Genomic DNA, 23,064 nt, shown 5'->3' on the forward strand with positions numbered 1-23,064 from the left:
ACTAAAATAATGAAACCATCTTAGATGCAACAGCTGGGGCTTTGTTAAGAAAGTTATGGCATATCTACATAATAGATGAAATAACATTATTTTATGCTATGGAACATGCTCACATTATATTGATTAACCAGAAAAGTGACTTTCGTCATGGAGTACAGATACTGTGGAGCAGAATCCCTAGCTAACCAGCAAAGAACATGTAGCATGAACAAGAAATAAGTCTGTATTGTTTTAAGCCATTGAGATTGTGGATTGCTTGTTACTGCAGCATAATATAGCCCATCCTAACTAATAGAATGAAAAACAGCAATGCTCTAAATACAAAACAGAATCTGAAGAAACAACCTAAGTGTAGTGGTGAAGATGGATCCTAACCACCCAAATGGATTATACTGGAACAGAAAAGGGCACAAATGTACTTTAATTCAGTTGTCTACCCTTGGAATTACACACCTCCATTTTTAAACACCACCTTTTAACTGTTACTGATACTTAAGCTTCAGTCTTCTTGTCTGAAAAAGTGAATAATTTACTGTGAGAATTCAATGGAACAAAATGTGTAAGGCTCTTAGCACAAAGTCTAGCACACAATAATAACTCAAACCATAGTAGCTTTTTCATTCATGGGGTACCATCCTAGCAACATGATAGAGCAACAGGTTAGACCTAAAATTGTCCTGAGAGATCAAATTTCTATTGCCAGACAAGGACTCACTTGTTTTTACTTCTTTTAGTTACTTTTAGATTCTGGGCAAAAACGGTGAGAGATGGAGAGGCTTGCTCTCATTGTTTAAGGTAAAGCGACTGCAGCCTTTCACATAATCCATATTTCACAAATAAAGAAACCAAAGTTCTTTAGACAAAGTCAAATGCCAGTAAGCCAGAACTCCTAATTTCTTTTTGTTAAATATTCACATTATGAGACATTTTTATTTAATACCTAATCTCATCAATTCCAGAGAGTTATAACTTGCCTGAGAGGATAGCATCCCTAAGATGTCACAGAAAAAATCATGAAAAGTATCTGCAGTCCATGGAGCTTCACCAGGTGGCCACAGATGGTTCTGACCATCAGAAAATAACTGGTGTTGAAGAATAAACTACCTTCTTTGATTGAGCTCTCCCATATTGTGTGTGTAATAGATGAGATTAAGCTTAGTCTGAACAATACTAAATTCTGGAATCCTTGTTGACTTCATTATACCTTATAACTAAAAACAAACAAGCAAACAGAATAACTTACGCTAACAAGTTCGGGAAGTCTGAGGAGGGCTATATGTTGTGTATAACAAAAAACAAAGCAGTAGCAAAGAAATGAGAACCTATGTTAATAAGGTAAAATGAATCAAGTCTTAACATGAACTCTGAACAATCTGATAGAGATGTCTTTAAAGGCTATACGGCAAGGAACAAAATTCCATTGGCAAATTCTGCTTTTCCCAAGGTTTATATTCCCATCCTTTCTAATGAAATGTTTTATCTTGAGAGTTTATTTCTCATTAAATATTAGTGAGGAAAACATTTATATCTTATAATTTTGAGATATTTGCTTGGAGTATTTAGGTAGATCCTATACATATTTAAGAGAAGATATGAGATCAATATCTATATACATTCCTATCTACTAAAAAGAAAATGCCTTCTTACTTCTCAAGGGGTCCTTTACAACTGCTATTTTAAGCTTAGTAGCTTGAACTCCTATAAAACAAAATTAACTCTGCCACTGGAAATTTAAAGAGATCATGTCCTTACTTTGCTTATTTATAAAGCACACCCAGGTATTCCTAGTGTCTTTTTTATTTCTTTTGAGTTTATACACACACAAAAAATGTTGGCAAAATAAATTTAAAACTTAGATATTAAAATTATTGTGCAAGGTAACACAAGTTAGTTGCTTTCTCTGTATTTTTACACTGAAGTCAAATTCAATTTTATGTATGTAATTCTCATGTTATTATAAGTCTAGTTCTTGTTTATTATAGAAAACAGATCTCATGAACAGCATTATTTAGATTTTTATTAGCATATTAAAAAGCACAGATTCTTCCCTACTATCTACAATTTTGAATAATCCAATATTTTTCTATGTCGTGTGAGTTCTAAGCTTTGCTTTTTGAAATCCTTGAGTTTCAAAGAAATATAAATTTCCTGAAGAGGGATTATTAAAATATTGTGATATTGCCTAATTATCATCACTTTTATCTCCTTTATACTATAGGTTATGGGGGTAGATTCTATCCTATGGGGTTTGTTCCTCAAATTGATCACCCTAATAGATAGTAGATAGATAGATAGATAGGTCACTTGGCTCTGATTTTATATATTTCACTTGTCTCTGATTATTCTATTGAAACAATATTTTTAGGAAGTAGCAAATAAACAAGAAATCAATCCCAGATATTGCTTATTTTTATACCCCATTATGTTCTAATTTTTGAGAATGCCTCATAATTAAATATCTAATTCTGTTACGTTTATAAATTTTTGTAATATCATAAGACTTTTTCCTCTTTCTACTTAATATGTATGATGTAACATAGAGTATTTTTTAAATCCATTATTTTGGTTTAAAACATCGTTTAGAATGAAGCAATGAAAGTCTAACATTTGTTTTACTCATATCATCTCAAAAAGGTTAGTAATGTAATTACTTAAGAGAATTTGCAAATGTAATTTAGAGTTCATTGATTATATTATAAATCATTTATTTAAATAAAAACCTTTATATTTTTCCTAACAGAGTATCTTTTCTGGCATTGTGGACATGTTAATGATTGGTATGCAGCCTTAAACGTTTATTCGAAACAGAAAATAAGTGCACATGTGTGCATAACGCAGGCAGAAACAAGATTCCTATGAAGTAGATATTTCCAAATCAACAATTATTACCAGTGTTTTTTTATCTGCAGCCATATATTTCATTACATAGAAAAAGGGAGAGTAGTAAAGATAACACAGAAATGGAAATTCAATCACACAGTTAAGATATATAATTCCAGTTGGAAAAACTTGCTTCTTGGTCACAGTATTTTAGAAAATAATAGCAGGAAGAGTAAGGCTGTTTCCAGGATGGCTTCTGTGTGGGAAAAAAAAACACTTCCTCTGTGTTTCTCCTTTATTCTCACACTACTGCCACGCTCACAACACTTCTAAAACCAGACCACACCAAGCAATTCTCTGTGATACCAACTAGGTGTCCTACAATATAATTCAGTTTGGACACTGTCAACTTGGAGATAACATCAGATCCCACAGGTTAAAAGTACTCAGTCCCATAAGACTTCCTGCCACCCCCCAAATACTTCAGAGGCCAAACGCAAGCCCCAGGTTGTCTCCTATATTTCTGACCAAACAGCTGTAAGTCAGAGTTCCCACAATCCCCTTCTTGAGTGCTAGAATGACTCACAGAACTCAGGAAAACACTTACTGGTTTATTATATAATAAAGAATATGATAAAGGTTACAGATGAACATCCAAATGGAAAAGATGCATTGGGCAAGGTATGGTGACAGGGCTTGGAGTTCCATGCCCTTGTCAGGCGTGACACCCTCCCAGCACCTCCACATGTTCAGCAACACAAAGCCCATACGATTGGGATTTTTTATGGCAGTTTCATCATGTAGCCATGATCAATTATAAACTCCATTTCTGGCCCCTCAACCCTTTCTGGAGAGCAGAGATAAACCTTCCAAGCTTCTAATCATAGCTTGGTCTTTCTGGTGACCAACCCCATCCAGGAGCCCACCAAGAGTCATCTCATTAGAACAAAAGATTCTCCTATCACCCAGGAAATTCCAAGGATTTTGGAACTCTGTGTCAAGAACCAGGGTAAAAGACCAAATTTAGAATAAAAGATGCTCCTAGTATTCTTATCACTTGGGAAATTATAAGGGTTTTAGGAGCTCTGCACAGGGAACTAGGGGCAGAGACCAATGTATATATCTTCTATTATTTCACAGCCTCCTTCCAAGAAATTTGTTGAGAATTTTAAGCTCTCAATACATGGGTCTGGAACAATTTTAAAGGAACAACATTTATGTTTTTGTCTTTTCTCTGTTTCAACAGAGTGCTGCATACATATCTCTAAGATCTGGTGCAGTATTGTTATTACTTATTCTGATGTCCATTTGACTTACTATATTTTATAGCCCTTAAGCCCAGAAATACATTTTGATTGTGCTTTTAATCAGTGGTATACCTAGCATATTTGACACCTGGAGCAATAATTGTTTAACACCTTCCCCCACATTTGACAAAATTATTTTCAGTAACATTCACAAAATGCAACAAATATATATTTTTTCTGTAAACTAAGTTTTCCACTTACCAACCAAAAATATTACACCTGGCAATTTGCCCTCTATTTCACTGATTTAAATTTTAAGAACAAATAAAAAGTGGCCGTATAGGAAAAGAAGATTTTAATCTGTGTTAACTCAAGTTCTGTTTCTTCATTTTTACAGTGTGCTGTCTTTATTTAGAAACAGTAGTTTAAATGAAGGAATATATAGTATCAACAAAGCTTAGAGATTCAACTGAGTGGAGTTTCCCAAATTAAATTCCACATAGATTAGAATGTCAGTTAAAGGGTAAGTAATAGAAATGTTCTAATTTGAAGAATATATGTTTGTAATTGTACTATACACACACACACACACTCACACACACACACACACACACACACACACACACACATACGTATATATATAAATTCAACAGTAGTTACAGCCTAACAGAGCTCAGAGAAGCCTGCTTAGACCAGAAAAACTGTCCAGCTCACCCAGGGAACAGTGAGCTACATAAAGTGATTGTTGTTTTGTGCCACTAAGTTTAGAAGTAGTTTGTTACACAGTAAAAGCTAACAAATACAATATTTTTAGGAAATTTCCAAATGCCTCGCCAATACTGGTAGAGCTAACAATTCCATTCAAAGAGGAAGTTTGTTTTAAACTTAAAAATACTGACATATAGGCACAGCTTGTTCTTCCACTACTACCTCTAATTGCTGTTTTTTTCTAATAAAACTGCAGAAACCATACTCTATTTGGCAATGTGATGAGCACAGTTATGGTCAAATTCTATCAGGAATCTTTGGGAAAATATGACACATGGGAACACAAGGGCACATTGACTGAATTTTTAAGTGCTGGGCATTGAGCTAAGTACCTCCCATGCATTACCTCATTTACCATTCAAAGAATGTCTTATTTTTAATCTCCACTTTAAAGAAAAAAAAATGAGACACAAACAGTCTAAGTTACTAACCTAAGATAACCCAACCAGTAAGTTAATGAACTGGGATCCAAATGCATATTTGTCTGACTCAGAAAATGTTTAAATATTTTGCAACCTGCAAAACATCTTACAGTTTGTGTAAATACCTAAGACTACTGGAGCTTAAAGAGATTTTTAAACTATGTAACAACATTTTTAAAGATGAAGAAACAATAGAGAAGTTAAATTCAAGATTTTATAGCTAGGGAGTGGCACAGCAGGAACTAGAAGGTTCATTATAGGAAATTAGATTCTCGAGTCTAACATGGTTAAATATGATTCCTATATACGGTGTACTTTGGGTCTCAGCTTTTGTGTAACCAGGACGGAAGGTGATAGAGGGTTGAATTACAGGTGAAGGTGGCAGTGATACAGAAAATACTCCATCAAAACTTTTGAGGCTGGCAATTACCAATTTCCCTGCTAATATTCCAGCATCAGGTCATTGTTTATCTAAGGAAATCTCAAATTCCTTGGGTTTCTAACTTAAAGAATTTTCAAGGAGACAATGATATGAGCAGTTCCCTAAACCTAGCAATACACTTTCTCTCTTTTCCTTTTTTGGGATGAAAACACAGTTGATATTTTGACTTGCAAGGTTAAAGCAAATTCAAACAAGATTTTCTTTAATCAGTTCAAGAAGAACTAGAACCAGAATTAACTATTTTAAAGAAAACATTTGAAAAGACTCCTTTAGTGTTTGGGAAAATGAAATGTCAGTACCAGTGTTTTGGCACCAGAATGTCTCTGATTAATGAGCAAATAGAAGCTTTCTTATCTGACTTTCAATCACCTATCCCAGATTTCTAGATTACCTCTGATATTATGTTCTTAAATTTTTCTCTCATGGTCTGATCCCTATTTAAAATATTATGTTTGGTAGTATAATTCATTTCAAGTAGGAGGAAGAATTGTATGATTTAGAAGTTTAATATTTAGAAGAGAATTTTCTTCCTGATCTTATCCACTACTTAAATTATTTTACATGTTGTGTTGAATATACCATGAATAAGACAATGTTGTAATCAAAAGGTTACATTGTCTTTGGAATCATAAATATGTAAAAAACACATGCTATGCTCAGGCACTGGAGGATCAAGTATCCACCAGCCACATTTTTTCAGACTTTGGTTTGATAAACCTATCAGTCCCTTTCACACTGAGAACCTCCTTGATAGAAAATAACATGGCTTGTCCCACCCTGCTAACCCTGTTCTGTTTTCTTCTTTGTGGCATCTATCATCATCTCATATACCATGTATTTACTTGTTTTATTTGTTAACTCCTTATGTATGTTCTGTGAGGTCAGCAATATTATCTGAGGTCAGCTCTTAGGATAACTTCTCTTCTAGAAGACATCTAATGCAGCAGTTATTATCTGGTATCACTATATTCTCAATGTCTAAAAAGGTACCTAACACATGTCTAAAATAGTGATCAACAAATATATTTGAATGATGAATTAATACCTTTCTACTTTTCCTAGTTACGTATATAAAACCTTGTAACGTCACTTAAACTTTTAAAACTTCAGTTTCTGGAATAACAGATTAAAAGTGCAAACTGTGTTCCCCAGCTTCTGTTGCATGATATCTAGTCCTACTTATGGTTTTTTCATGATACGTGTTTAATATGTATAAGTCTACTGCATGCATCTTCTATGTTCTTTCCCTTCACTTGCCTTCCCTTGCCTTTCCTTGCCTTCCTTTCTGTCCCTCTCTCTCTCTAATCTCAGTTGTTGCCTTTAGTACTGGCAGATGAGCTGCTCCCAGTAGGTTTCTATCTCCCACCAGGCCGGCCCCTGCTATTCTGAGAATAGCCCCCAGCTCCCAACATGCAACTAAAGTTTTGTGTCTGGACTCTTAGGATGACTTCTCTTCTAGAGGACATCTAGTGAACAAGTTCAAATACAATCCTAGCAACTTTGATCCATCTTCTTATCAAAAATCCTTGAAACTAAGTGAGAGATACAATTTAGGGTGACCATCCCCCACTCCACTTTCCTGAAACTCCTGGGAGATCGTAGGCAGCAAATGAATGTTAGTTTCTGCCCAAAATCTAGAATGGAAGTATAGTTACCTTGGATCTAAAGAGGATTTGAAAATTGTTTATTCTCAGTTAATATGTGATAAAACTGAAACAAAAGCCAAGGGACAAGCTTAAAGTCAGTTAGTGAGTAGTGGGAGCAGTGACATTTGAGACTAAATAAGGTAAGTGTAGAGGGATAGAGATTTTGAATTATTGATGTGAGTATGTGTGTGTATGTGTATGTGTAGTGTGAGTGTGTGTACTTTACTGGAGTTTCCTTCTACCTTCTGATTCTCCCCTCTATTTGGTCAGCAACGTGTTCAATAAGGGAGGAAATTACATAGCAGAAAACAAAAAGGGAACAGATTTATAGCTCTTGTGTTTTAGAAGCCTAAAGTTTAGGCCTAGGAAATGGGAGACATGGGTGGGTGCTTAGGCAAGAGACTTGGGAGAATGTGCATTGTGTAAGAGAACAGTCACCTCTCCTAAAACTAGAGAGACATCTTTGGTTTCACAGGAAGGTTGAGAGACAGAAGAGAATCTGCCTGAGGATGGAGAGGTCACTGGTGCCCAGGATGTGGCAACAGGAACTGCTGGGACCACATGAACAGGACCAAAATCAGCATCCAGAGGTGGAGAGAGCACTACCTCGCCCACCCTCATATCCCAGCAGCTCTGTGGAGGAAATGCTGCAAACTCCCAACGGGCATCAAAAGTGTTTGGGCTCAGGACCCACCTTGACTGCCTTCCCATTGGTATCTAGATTCAACTGTGGACTTTGCATATTCATCATTAGGAGTTATGGCCACCCCTGAGTCTGCTCTTTCCCTGAATGTCGACACACAAGCATTCAGTAAAAATACCAGCTCCAACTCCCAAGCTCATCCCCACTTATGTCCCCTTTCTCCATCTTATAGTACAATTACTTCTGCCCAGTCCACCCTCATATCTCACCCTGGAATCCTATAAAACTTCCTAATTAGTTTCTCAGGGACCTGTTTTTCCTCTTCTCCTTCTACCGTCCATATTTCACATAGCAGCCAGGATAATTGAAAAAAAAAATCAAAAAGTAAATCAGATCATTTCATTCCTTCAGTAATATCTAACTATCTTATCCTGGTTTATCAAGCTCTCTTTTATCTGGCCCCCACCTACTTCTCTGAACTTATTTCCTACCTCTGTCCTCTTTGTCTACTAGCCTCTGCCATACTGGTTTTTCTTTTTTTCAGTTTCTTGAAAATTCCAAGTCCATCCCATGTTAGAGTATTTTCTCTAACTCTTCTCTCTTCCCAGAATGTACTTTTCTCTCATCTTTCCATAGCTACTTTTTTTCTGTCACTCAAATCTCAACTTAAATGTTCAAAGGGGTCTTTCCTAGTACTAGATTTAAAGTAACCACCCAGTTATTCTCCGTCACACACAATCTAGCTCTTACACTAATAAAAATTTATAATACATTCATCTGCTTGATTGTTGTCTGTCTTCTCCATTCAGTAGTAAGCTCCATGAGAGCGGAGAAAACCTTTTTTTTTGGTCTTTTTCAGTGCTGTTCCTTTTGTCTGGAGCACTGTCTGGTACATAATAGGCACTCAGTTTGGTAATGAATGGATGAATGAATGGGTCTTTGTCTTTGAACATTGCTTGGATCCTATCTGGCTTACCATTTTCAGTGTCCTGGGTTGCTCACAAGTACTTGCATTGCATAAAATGATACTGGAGGGGTAGTGAAGGTTTGAAAGGAAAAGTCTCGCCCTCCCCCCAGCCCCACCCCACCCCCTGCCACCCACACATATGCACGTATTAAGTGATGCTAAAAGAAACCAGGTGAAAATCTGCTCCAAGATGGCTCAGTGGGGAAGCACCGTCCCAACACAGGACAGAGACTCTAATAAAACAGGGAAGAAGCTCAATAAATGCTGGTTGCCTTTTTAAATTTGAATTATGTACCTACCTTCAGAGGTAGAAACACGTAATGCCTCACACTTTAGTTAGACAACTTCTGTCCAGTACTGCCAATTATTGATCATATAATATCAGGCATTTTTTTTTTCTTTTTGGGCTTTGTATGGCAAAACATCTGTATAAAGGGAAATGGATAAAGTTAAGAAGATTTTTGTGAAATTAGAAAAGATAATTCTTAAAGTAATAAAAATGATGTATTATCATTAGTCATAATTATCAGTAACTATAAGTTGTCACTAATAATAATTAAAATAATTATTAATGCTAAGAGTTATTAGAAATGATAGTAGCTATTAGTAGCATAGTTATCAATGATGATAATAGTTATTTTTTAAGTACTTAGGATGTGTAGACAATATTCTAAGCACTGTACATGTACTAACTCTTCACAGCAGCTCTAAGCAATTGGTTTTATAGTCATTTTAAGAAACTAAGGCCCAGAGACTTGAAGTAACTTCTGTAAAGTTCTGCAACTAGTAACTTGCCAGAGCTAGAATTTGAACCCAGAAATTCTTTCTCCAAAGTCTGTACTCTTGGTAGAGAGCCTGGCATATAATAACCGTTAAGGCAGTTTTACATGCTTTCTATCCTTTTGTGATGAATTTAGGTTATTTTTATTATTTGTATGAGCTTTTTACATACCTTTTGTCATATTTGTTACCAGGCAAGATTTTTTTTAATATCACCACAAAATGTTAAATGTAAAACTGCAGAATCTAAAGAAATGTATGAAGTCCTTTAGTTTTTAAATCTACAAAGAAGCAATCCTTTGTGTGGGGGACAATGAAGAGTGAGAGAGTTTAAATCTGAACCTTCAGCATGTGAACACTTTAACCTGCATAAGTATTGATAACTAGCCTCCCTCAGTTCTGCCATTCATGAGCAAAGCCACGTGCCACTCAAAGCTCTAAAATAGCTGTTTTCATTTTGGAATATAATTTTTGATCTGTGTATTGGCATTTCCTAAATCTGAGAGGCCCGATGATCCAGGTCACGAAGTGAGGGAAGCTAAACCAAGGCTGCAGCCTCTGGCCAGATTAATTCTCTTCAACAAGTGGCCTCTGTCAGAAGCATGTTGTGTCCAGTATTTGTCTCACTATCTTCAAATTGTGCTTTAGAAACACATCTGGGGGTGATACAGCTCCTCATAAGGGGAAAAGATATAATTTGCTGGGCTGATGAGACACAGTGGGAAGACGGGACACATTCTCTTCCAGTTTCAAAGGACGATGGCAATAAAGCTCTTTATGAGCTTCAGTTATGCTGCACTGCAGTGATCTGCTTCCATCCCAGTAAAGACTCTCACTGCATATGGTTCTAATCAAAAATAAAAACTAGAGATAGTTCAAGGTCGGGTGGGGGTGGGGTTCCTGAAGAGAAGAGAGACAATTTTCTGAATTTAACTGATAACAGTTGAAACGTGAAACCCTAAAAGAGAAAACTAAAAGCTTTACCTTTATCCAAGAGTGTAATTAGGCATGTGGACATTTAGTGAACCTCAGGATTGTGGCTGATTTTCCAGGATACACTGGTTTTAAATAGTCAAATATTCTCTCCAAGTGTCTCCATCTATTTTAACCACATCTTGATTTTTTGTTCCAAAAATATTTCTATAAGACATACTGGTTTGTGAACATCGCCGTTTTGCTTTTAATTGAAAGACCAAACATATATAGCAATAAGCCTATATTTATAATGTGAAAATGAAGAATCAAAATGTGAATATTATTTGCCTTCTTGAATATTGTTCTTTGAAAACAAAGACAGGACTCTAAGACATTGGAGGGTGGGAGGGATAAACTAATTTCAGTTTGCAGCCTATCAGGAGAAAAAGCAAAAATAAGATTCTTAAACTATGCAATACATATTTCAATACAATATGAGCTGACATAGAATACACAGAATTTAACAAAACAGGAAGCATGCTTGACCTTTTATGTAATTATTATATCTTTAAAAGCAGAAAATTATTTTCCAAAAATTTAAATATATTAAATTTATCTCTAATGAATTCTTTATGTAATTCCCTATCTTCGGTTTTCAGACATTGGTGTACTATTGATGACTTGAGGTATTTGTTTAAAATGTAAATTCGTGGATCCTTGTTCTAGAGTATCTAACCTAGTAGGTCTGGGGAAAAGCATGGGAATCTGCTTTTTAAACAAGTATTTAGGGAAATATTACCCATATCTATATTTTCTACCTGTGAAAAACAATCTCACTTTCACTGAATGCCTACTGTGTGCCGCTTTTACAGACAATTTATTTCTTTACTCTTTACACCAGTCTTTTGAGTTAAATATTATTATCCACATTTTATTGACAGGCTAACTGAGGTGGAAGAAAGATACATTCCTCATGATGGTACAACATATAAAGAATGAAGTCAAAATTCAGAGACTGATAAGACCAAAGACCCTGCTCTTTCCGATTTACTATCTATCATGATAAAGACACATTCATAATCAATACTAGGAATAAAGGGTTTTTTAAAATATATTTTGGAGAAAAAACATTAGATAAAGGATAAAACAAAATGTCAAGAAGATGACAACCTATTTAATATCTTCTAAATTCTCAGAAAACCACAAACCATTGGAAGGAAAAGATAAAATAAGCATTGGATTAAGAAAGTAGTTTAAGAGGAGAAACATTTTCAATTTTCTAATTGAAGGCTAGTTAGGTATGAACAAGCATGTCTATACACTGGTGACCAAATTCTGGTTAGTCATTCATGAGTCTAACAAAGATGGCTGCTCAAAACTTAGTTATGGGAAGATATATATGGCTTTAGATTAAAACAAAGGAACCACAACAAACAATGCTTCTTAGTACAAACTAATTAAATACTTCTTTAATGTCTTCACTTTTGCAATTTCAGAAATTTGTTGCAAATGTGGAGTGGCACCACTTTATAAATTCAGAATTTATTGAGTATATAACCCCCAAGATACCCGCCTCCCGGGGTGCACAACCTGCATAATACTTTCTCATTGTGTGTATGTGGGCTTGACCTAATCAGGGGATGGTGGTCAGCAACAGAAGAAGTCAGAGAAGTTCAAAGTATGACAGGTTCAATAGAGAAGGCCATGGGGCAAGGAACTGTGTAGGGCCTCTAGGAGCTGAGAGCAGCCCCTGTTCAACAGCCAGCTAAAAACCAGGGGCCTCAGTGCTAGAACAACATCAAACTTAATTCTGCCAATAGCCAAGTAAATTTGTAAAAAGATCCCCAGCTTCAGAAAATAACACAGTCCAGGTGATAGCTTGATTCCAGCCTGATGAAGGCCTAAGGAGAGAATCTAGCTTAGCCAGGCCTGGACTTCTGACCTTCAAAACCCTGAGGTAATAAATTTGAGTTGTTTTAATTTCTATTGCAATTTGTCTGTGGCTCTTTGTTGCATAGGGATAAAAAAAAACTAATGCAAGCACCTCCTATATGCCAGTGCTGAACCATGCATACAGGTAAAATGATGTATGTGACAGATGAAAAGCTCTACCTTAATGGACCTAAGCTTATAATGGGGTAAAAATGACAATATGATAATACACACAGAAAATAGAATAAATGTATATATAGATTTTCAAGAGAGGCATGTTCTACAAAGAAAAATAAAACAGGGCAAGAGTTAGAGATTGGCTTGGTGGGGATTTGGGTGCTACTTTAACCAAGGTGGTCAGGGAACAACTGTCAGGAAAGATGAGAGTTATGTCAAGGCCAACATGACGGAAAGGAAGCACCATATAACAATGAGAGTTTGGATCTTGTTCTAAACCTTTTGAAGAGTTGTAGGCATGGGGAGGTGTTTATCTGAATTACTCTTTGAGAAAATGTCTCAGTGGAGAATTAACTGAGGGGGGTGGGGGTAGGGAGGCAACAGTGGAATTGTATCCAAGAGAATCTTGTTCATTACAAAGATTTTGCCATCACCCATGAAAGATCATGAAGGATCAGACTGAAGAGATAATCCTCAGGCTTGAAAGAGGGACTTCCTATAATGTTGTCATGAATCACATAGTATAGAGCTTTTCTTCCATGATTTATAGTAAAGAATTTTTTCTCTGGGGTATTTCCAAATCCAGATAATGCAGGCCTTTATCCCACTAAGAATGGAAGGAAGGCAAGATGGGGGAAGAAAGATGAAGGCAGAAATTTTGGTAACCTAGTTAGAAAGCAAAAAAATGACCTGATATTTTTCAACAAATTAGTACATCAGAGGAAACTGGACTTTAAACTTTTACATACTTAAAATATTTCTTAAGATTATCCAAAGTCACATTCAAAGCCTAACAATATTTTTCCCTAGTAACAGATCATAGGAATTCAGTTAAGATTCTTTGTTTTGCTAAGGACATAAATGTCAAAACTATGTAGTGAATGCTGCTTTTTTCAAAATATACTTAAAATCAGAATAAGTGTTAGACTTTCAAAATACTAGAAACTTCTTCACATGCATTTTTCTTAATAACATGAACAATGTTCTGTGATGAAAAAATGTAGGTATGGTGTATATTTGCGCATATTTTTAAATGCGAGCATTTTTCTCTGCATGTCTAACTGTCAGACTAATAGAAAAGAATAACACTATGCACAGAAAAGTAAACCTAAAGCATTTTCTCCAGAGTTAATTAACTACAACATACAAAATTTAAAACAGCTTTCCAATAAAATTCCCAGCTCTAATTAGTCCCAAAGAGAGAAAGCAATTACAATGGAGTAGAATACAATTTTCTTCTCTCACTCCTTGCTTTCATCTATCTTTCTATTTTCATCCCTTGAGCATGCTTGTTATAGACTGAATTGTGACCCTCCAAAATTCATGCAGAAGCCCTAACTCTCAGTGTGACTGTATTTAGAGATAGGGCCTCTAAGGAGGTAATTAAGGTTAAATGAGATCATAAGGGTGGGGCCCTAATCCAATAGGACTTGTGTCCTTCTAAGAGGAAAGGCCATGTGAAGACATATTAAGAAGTCAGGAAGAGAGTTCTCAACAGAAACCAACCCTAACAACACTTTGATCTTGGACTTCTAGCCTCCAGGACTGTGACAAAATTAATTTCTGTTGTTTAAACCCCTCAGTCTGTCAAATTTTGTTATGGCAGCTAGAGCAGACAAATACACAAGCTGAACTCAAAAGTTAGAAAAAAAACATATAACCTCATATTTAGAACATCAGTGGTATCGATAACTTCAAAGAAGTTGAATTTTACACAAATAAATCATCTTTAATCCACCAGCCAGTGAACATGTTTGCTTCTGTTTAGAAATATGGGGTCCCTGACCCTTGGGAATGTTAATGCTGAATTGGCCATTGAATAGCACTTTTGTTTTTAATACCTAAGATTCTGACCAGCTTTGGTGGTATTCTTAACAAAATTGACTTTGCCTTGTTCTGAATTGATGATTACTTTAATAAACATGTTATCCATAGGAAGCAATTTTTATATTAAAGTAATAGACATTGATTAAATTCCCCTTACTCCAGAGAGTTGCTTTGATAATTATCTGAGAAGGAATTACAGGTAAATAAAAATAGACAAATTAAAAAATAAACAACAATAATGAAAAAGGAAAGACTATACCTACATTACACTACTCAGGAAGAGGAGGAAAAGTACTAGTAGCAATGGTAGTAGCAGTAGTAGTAGTAGTAAGAGTTTAGTTTTTTTGCTTTAGCATTATTGACATTCTGGTCTACTTCTTTGTTGTGGGGCCTCCCTGTGCATTAAAGGGTGTTTAGCAGTGTGTCTGGCCTCTACTCACTAGGTTCCAGTAGCATTCCCCCAGTTGTGACAAACAGAACCACCTCCAGACAATGACCAATGTCCTCTGAGGGACAAAATCAACCCCCTTCCCCACTGGAGAACCACCAATAATAGTGATCTTTATTGAGCACTTCCTATATGCTAAGCAATGCTTAGGCATTTTACAAGTATCAATTTATTTAATCCTCAAAACAACCTTAAATGTAAATATTGTTATTAACCCTTTGTTACAAATGTGGAAATCGTGGCACAGGGGTTAATAATAAGTTGCATAGCTAGTAAGCATCTTTTATTTATTTTTTATTTATTTATTTTGGCTTTTGAATCACATTTTATTTTTGGCAGGAAGCATGATGGAAATATTTTTAAATAAATATTCTTAAATCTCTGAGACTTTCTGTTTAATATATAATTGGATTCTTTTTTTAAAGTGTGCAACATGATGATTTAATATAATATTGTGAAAGAATTCTCCCCATCAAGTTAATTAACACACTCATCATTCTCAGATACTTATCTTTTTTTTTAGTGAGAACATTTTATTTCTACTCTCTTAGAAATTTTCAATTATACAGTACAGTGTTATCAACTTTAGTCAGCATGTTGTAATTAGCTCCTCAGACCTCATTCATCTTATAACTGAAATTTTGTGCCTTTTTACCAACCTCTCTCTATTTCCCTCACCCCCAAGCATTATAATTGATACCATACAGTATTTATCTTTCTCTGTTTGGCTTATTTCAGTTAGCATAATGCCAAGCTCATCCATGTTGCCTCAAAGGACAGGATTTTCTTCTTTTTTAAGGCTGAATAATATTCCGTTGTACAAATATACCACATTCTCTTTATCCATTCACCTGTCAATGAACACTAAGGTTGTTTCCACACCTTGGCTATTATGAATAATGAGTTATCTTTCAGAGCTCAGATTTAGACATGGATGATCTGGTGCACTTTGTAGAGGGGAGCTGTAATCATTCATTCATTTAACAAATAAAATTTTCTACGAATTTAATTAACATGTAGAATGTAAAGAAGGAAAGTAAGAAAAAAGTAAATAAGACTTGATTCTTTTTTTGTGTGTCTGCATTGGGTCGTTGAGGCTTGCGGGCTGCTCTCTAGTTGTGGCATGCGGGTTTTCTCTCTCTATTTATGGCGTACGGGCTCCAGGGCACATGGGCTCTGTAGTTTGTGGCACATGGGCTCTCTCGTTAAGGCACGCGAGCTCAGTAGTTGTAGTGCTGGTGCTTATTTGCCCCGTGGCATGTGGGATCTTAGTTTCCCGACCAGGGATCGAACCCGCGTCTCCTGCATTGGAAGGTGGATTCTTTACCACTGGACCACCAGGGAAGTCCCAAGCCTTGATTCTTGATCTCGAATTCCTCATCACTTAATAGCAAAAGTTAGAGGAAGTTGTTGGCATTTGAGGAAAGGATAACAATGGGGTTATCCTTTAGGTCACTGCGTCTCTCTTACCTTCCTCACTCTCCAGCCTCTTCCCTTGACATAACTATCTTCTTGGTCATTGTCCAGCCCCAGCCTAACTATGTGGTAGTATACCCCTGAGTAGGTGCTGTCTGATGGCTCAAACATGAGGGGAATGGAGGTTAATTATAGCATTCCCTGCTAGCAGTGTTTGCCATTCAATAAGGAACTTATAAGCAACAAACTACTTTCACAACTCTACAAGGATTGAGTTTTATACTAGTGGGATGAGTGGTAATGTTTTGGGCAGAACATTTGCTGGAAACCCTCATGAAGAGAAGTAGTGAAATTTACACTTCATAAGTCTTTAAACTGAGTTTTAATTTCAGTCCTTCTCCCACCTAATTGGATAACCGAGGATATCTAGGCATCTGTCTCAGGCAGTAAATTTAGAGGGCTGGACTAAATAATATCTAAGATCTATTCCAGTTTTAACTTTCTATGAACCTCTGAATTTTACAACTATGAAGCATACTTATTTGGATTTTCCCGTAACATTTATCTGAAATTAAATAGGTAAATCAGTGTTGGAGTTGGTTTTAGGATTTACTGTTTTGAAGAATTTGTTTTAAAATTTAAAGATTTGAAAACCCTGCTATGACCATTCATCATTCTTCTTCTATGGGCCAATAAGAACATATGTTGAGGACACATAGTTAATGACAACTCATTGTTAATTTCAGTAGCTTCTGTGGGTATGTTATATAGTCTATGAAGCGATTTACATGCATGGGATATTTTAGCAAGTCCTTTACAGCTGTTTTTATAAGCAATTTGATATCCTCCTTATGTTTTGTTTGAGGGAACAATAGAGGAACGACAACTTCAATGACTAGCATGAGGTCAACTGACATAATAGCGAGAACAATGGAATCAAATGTACAGACCTGGCACGTTTCAATGGTCATTTCACCAATAACAATAGGAGAAAAAAATTTGATTCTCTAGACTTCATTTTATCCAACCTATGAAACCAATTGATTTGCCAATTTAAATCCATTTTGTTAAGCCCTCTAAAATTTATTATAACCATAATCACCATAAGAAAAGAAAATATGAAACAAATCCATTTACTTGTTTTTAGTAACTTCTTTAGAAAAATTAAAATTCTCCATGTACCATTTTTAGACACTCATCTAAAGAATAAAAGGAATAAATATAATCCTCTAATTCTTTCAAGTCTCCTCTCATGTATTGAAAACTTATATTTGAATGAAGTCTGACAAACAAAATATATCATAGGGTAGCAGAGCTCTAAATCTATAGAAAATTCTATATGAAAGACTTTCCTTTAAAAATATGTGAACTCAGCTTCTCAAGTATATTTAGATTGTGGTCAAGGTTCTTGAACAGCCCACAATAAAGATTTTTATAAAGATAAAAAGAGAAACTTTTATTTAAAGCTTGAGTAATGCTATCATGTATATTCCCATTTCATTTTTTTCTAAGATAATTGTACACACAGTGTCATACACAGTTCTCTAAAGTAAAATAACATGTAAAGCAATTTTATTATGGCATATACCTCTTGACAAATATATATAGAGAGAGAGGTTTGATATTTGACAAAATATATTTTTGACAAAATGTTTTTTTCTTGATAATAACTTTCCAGTTCTCTAATATAATAGGTACTAAATATGAAAAAGACACGTGTATTAGTTTCCTGTTGCTGCTGTAACAAATTACCAGAAACTTAGTGAATTAAAACGACACAAGTTTATTTTCTTATATTTCTGGAGGTCGGAAGTTCAAAAATGGATCTTATAGGCTGAAAGCAAGGTGTCAGGAGGTCGGTGTTTATTCTGGAGACTCTGGAGAAGAATCCGTTCCTTGCCTTTTACAGCTTCTAGAAACTACCTCCATGTTTTGGCTCATGGTTCTTTCCAGTAATGTTGTCCTTCTGACTCTGCTTCCCTCACCACATCTCCTTTTCTGACTCTGATCCCTCACCTCACTCTTATAAACAACTCTTGTGATTACATTGGACCTACCCAGATAATCCAGGATAATCTTCCCATCGCAAGATCCTTAACTTAATCACATCAGCAAAGAGTCATGTAAGGTAATATATTTGGAGGAAATGGACATCTTGGGTGATAGACAGTACTTTGCCAACCACAACACAACTGCCCTAGTATTTTCTATTTATTGTGCATGTTGGCAGGTAGAATTTGAACACATATAGTGTGTAGTTCATGTTAAAGGAGGCAATATGAAAACCTTAAATATGGTGATGAAGAAAATTAACATGGAAATTCTTAAGGCTTTTTTGTACTTTTTGTGAAAAATGACATTGTTCTAGAAAAGGTAGCATCTCACACAGAGTATATTGTAACCCTCTAATCTGTTAAGGTCATCAATAAAAGTACCTTGCCAGTATTTATACCTTTCAAAAGAGAAGTTCTTAAAATATTGATGTGAGATGTATCAGCAAAGAACTAGAATAATTTAGGAGAAGACTCTTTTTATTTGCAAAAAGTATTATTGTGCTCTGAGCTGTTAGGTATCAATATTTCTGGAGTTGATGTATTAATAAAAAAATAATTAATGGGTGCTTACTATGTACTAACTGCTGCATTATACCCTTTACATGCATTTTCTCATTGTGTGAGATACGCACTATTATGATTCCACTTTACCAACATAGAAACTGAGGTTTTAGAAAAGCAAGTGTTCTTGCCCATTATTGCACAAGTGGAACTGGCATTCTACCTCAAGTCTGCTCACTATTAGGTGATGGGACAGGATGATTTCAGTTACCACTAAGTTTTCATCATAAAAGGCACTAATATTTCTGAACCACCCTGTACCTATTGTTTTTAATTTATCCTTCATACTACCCCTGGGAAAATTTACATTATATATCCCATCTTTTAGAGTAAGAACCCAAGGTCTAGTAACTTTATTTCAATCATGCTTCCATTTTTTAACTTTCTGAGTAGTAGCATATAATGCGTGAAAATAATTAAACTTCACATCAGACCTTTATATCAAGATGTGGTTTTTCTTTGAACCTATGATAGATACATTTTTTTTTTTAAATTTTGAAATTGACCACTTGTTATTCCGGAAAAAACACTGGCTTTGGAAAAAACATGAATTGGATTTGAGTTTGTATTTTGCAATTTTTTCTCTATATGGAAAATAATTAACTTCCCAGAGCTTTAGATTCCCTATCTTTAAAACGGAGGAAATAATACAGGCCTCATGAGATTGTTATATAAGCTCTCAAAAAAGCTAGATTCCTTCTCTCATGGAGTATTATTTTTCTAACATTCTCAAAAGGCAGAACTCTCCCCCTTTCCCTGATTATTTTGCTTCTTATAAAGATATTCTAAAGCCTTTGGGATTGGGGATGGAGGAAACCACTTTTTCACTTATCATGTTCAGTAAATCATTTCCCAAATACTGTTTTGTTCTTATTTATTTTTTAAATTATATTTTCAGTTGCTCTGAGCTAGACTAGTCATTATTCCACTGTAAATGATTCTTGAGCATTTTCACAATGAACGAATCGCAGTGGGATTCATTAGGAATTTTCAAGTTTACCACTTTTCCTTTCATTCTTTCTTTCTGCCCTCTGCAGAGATGCCAACATACTTAGTTTGCATAAAAAACCGAGATGCCTCTGGTTTGTTGAGCCCAGCACTGTGCAGAACATATGAAAAACCAACAATAAGTAACTTTTGTAATGCAGCTTTTTGCGATAATGAAGTTTTATGTTTTAATGAACCCAAGCCAGAGTAATAAAGGTCTCTTCTGACACCCAAGGCCAGCAGTAACTTGACTCTCTAGAGGTCAGGCTCTGACTGAACTTTGAGACAGGAAAGTCACCACTAAAAACAGTGTTTTTTGGAAACATTTTATTGAACTTCCAAACCCTTCTAGACACATTTACTTCATCTCCCACTTGCTTGGTGTGGAAAAGCAATTACTCTGTAGTGATAGTGCACTCAAATCTGTAAATAGTTATTACATTTCAATTAGAGCTGCATGAAACTCTATATGTTTTGTTTGGAGGGAATTAATGCAAATCTTTTTTGATGTTTCAATTCACAAGGGGTCCTACCCAACACATTTGGCTCTGAGCAACACTCAGACCCATTCAAACATCAAAGACTGTTTTTTCAGCATAAAGCATTTGGCCTGGGGTTAAATTCTCCTAAAGTATCGGTCTGTATTCAAACTCCCAAGTCTTCTGGCTACACTAAAAGTTTTGACAAGAGAAGTCAATTTAGACTGACTTTCTAGTATGAAAGAAAAAATTCTGGTAAATCTTTTGCTATAAAACATGTACTTGATCACACTTATGGTCTTGGCTGAATGCCCATAAGTCACTGAAACATAAACAAAAATGTTTCATTATTGTTAACAAGGAAACTAATATTTATTAAATACCTATGATGTTCCAGTCACTTTTCTTGGATTATCTCTTTAAATTTTTCCATCAGCACTGTGAAGTAGGTATCACATACCACTGTTCTCCAGATGGGAAAATTTAAAGTCAGATTAAGAAACTTGCCCAGATCTGCTAGGTAGTTGGTGGTGCTGGGAACAAACCCAGATTTCTTTGTCTCCAAAGTCCTTGATAATTCTTTTGTCTCCCACTGTGCAGAGAATTGGAGAATATGCTTACAGTTCATCTGTCTTTTTTGTCTTTTTTTTCCATTGCCCATCATTTCTCTCAAATGCCTTTCAGAGTAGCTTGGTTGGTTTGTCCACGCTTCGTATTAGTAACACTGATTCTCTTTGAAAATTTTATGTTTCTCGAGGAAAAATGCAAGCAACAAAGTCAGTGATGAAGGAATAATTCTCCACACTCTCAAAATGTGTTACATATGGTGGTGGGGAAGGGACAGCAAGACCTCAAGCAGAATTTACTGAGGGGGACTTCACACTTCCATCACTTACCATGAAAGATAACATATGGACTGAACATTTATTCCAAGCAACAGATTTGTTTCTAGTTACTCTCCAGCAGTTGAATAAAAAAGAAAAAGAAAAAAAAAAAAAAACTCTTTTAACACTCATCTGAAAATACTCCCAAATGAGAGAAATATAGTTGATCTTTTTTCAGACTACAGAATTAAATTTTTAAAAATTAATTTTTTAAAATTGAACAATTTGAGTAATAATGATTCAATTTAAATGCATTTATTGAATTGCATTATTTAAATGCATTTATTATGCATCTACCTTCCTGTTGGAGATAATATGTTGCCTCTTCTCAAACGTTTAGGTTCTTCTCGGGGGAGGAAGGACATCCTTGCTATAATTGACTTACTGAACTTTTTTTCCTTTGGTACTGTTTTTAAATTATTTATTTTTATTTATTTTAATTTTTATCTCATGTGTAATCAGCCTTTTCAATATGATGATGAATATACAAATTTGTGTCAATAAGTAGGGACACTTTTCTGTTTTCTATCATTTTGTTTGTGATCAATCATTTGCTTCATGTCACCCAAGTTATTGGTTAAATCTGGAAAGATAACTTTTGGCATTGCAAAATTCTTCAGGCTGAGAAAAAAAGGTGTTGTCAGGAAAACAAAATTAAAAAGTTAAGTTTAAAATTGTTTCTGCCCTCCAGGCTCCTAACATATAAAAGTATTAACAACATATGTCTAGGTTAGATTTTTAAACCACAGGAGAGTTAAGTAGGAAGAGCCTCTTCGAAATATTGTGCTTTGAAAATAGAAAGCAAAAGAAAATGAAAGAGAAAGCCTTGCCTTCAAAAAATACACATATGAACTTTTCTCATGCATTCAGGCAAAACAATCTTATAAACAGACCCTATTCTGTTCCTGGACCTTTCTTTGTCAGCCGTCACTTCTTTGAAAGCTAACACCTTCAAGAAGCAGTCTGACAAACTCATTCCTTCTCCCCTTTAAGACTTCCTCCTTTTTTTAACCATTGTCAGGGTGCATACCTGAGGTTCTAGCTTGCTTTGTACTTGCTCCTTTAAATAGCTATTTATCTGACCTTCTGAAAAAAGAAATTTCTTTTGGAAATTCTTTCAGTGAGGCTGATCATAGGAAAAAAGTTGATAAAATGTATACCTTTACAGTCTGAAAAGACAAACAAAACAAAGTAGGTTTAGAATGAATGTGAAATTATCATCAAATTCTGTTGTTAAGAAAAATAAAAGAAGTGTTCTTTTAAACAGCAGAAATGGGGAAGATAAAAATTACATTTTTAGGATACAAATAAATTTAGAGTTGAAGAATCCAGTGTGGATTTTCAAGTGCTGGTAAATATTTTGGAAACATTCCCTGATCTTGACATTGCTATTTTTCCAAGAAACCCAGCCTTCCTATGCCATATCTTTGCTTCCCTGAGACTAGATCGGGGCTCTGATCCTCTGTGCTATGCTCAGTCTTAGAAGATTTCTTAGTTTACTGGAGGTTCAGATTTTCTCCAGCCTCATTTCATCTTACATCATGCAAATCATATATAAATATTCCAAACATATAGACAATCTAACATGTACAAAGTTGAACTTCTGATCTTCCACCCTAAAATAGAAAAAACTCAGTTTTCCACATTCC

The sequence above is a fragment of the Leucopleurus acutus genome (assembly GCF_964270905.1).
Source record: "Leucopleurus acutus genome assembly, chromosome: 11".
Taxonomy (NCBI): Eukaryota; Metazoa; Chordata; class Mammalia; order Artiodactyla; family Delphinidae; genus Leucopleurus; species Leucopleurus acutus.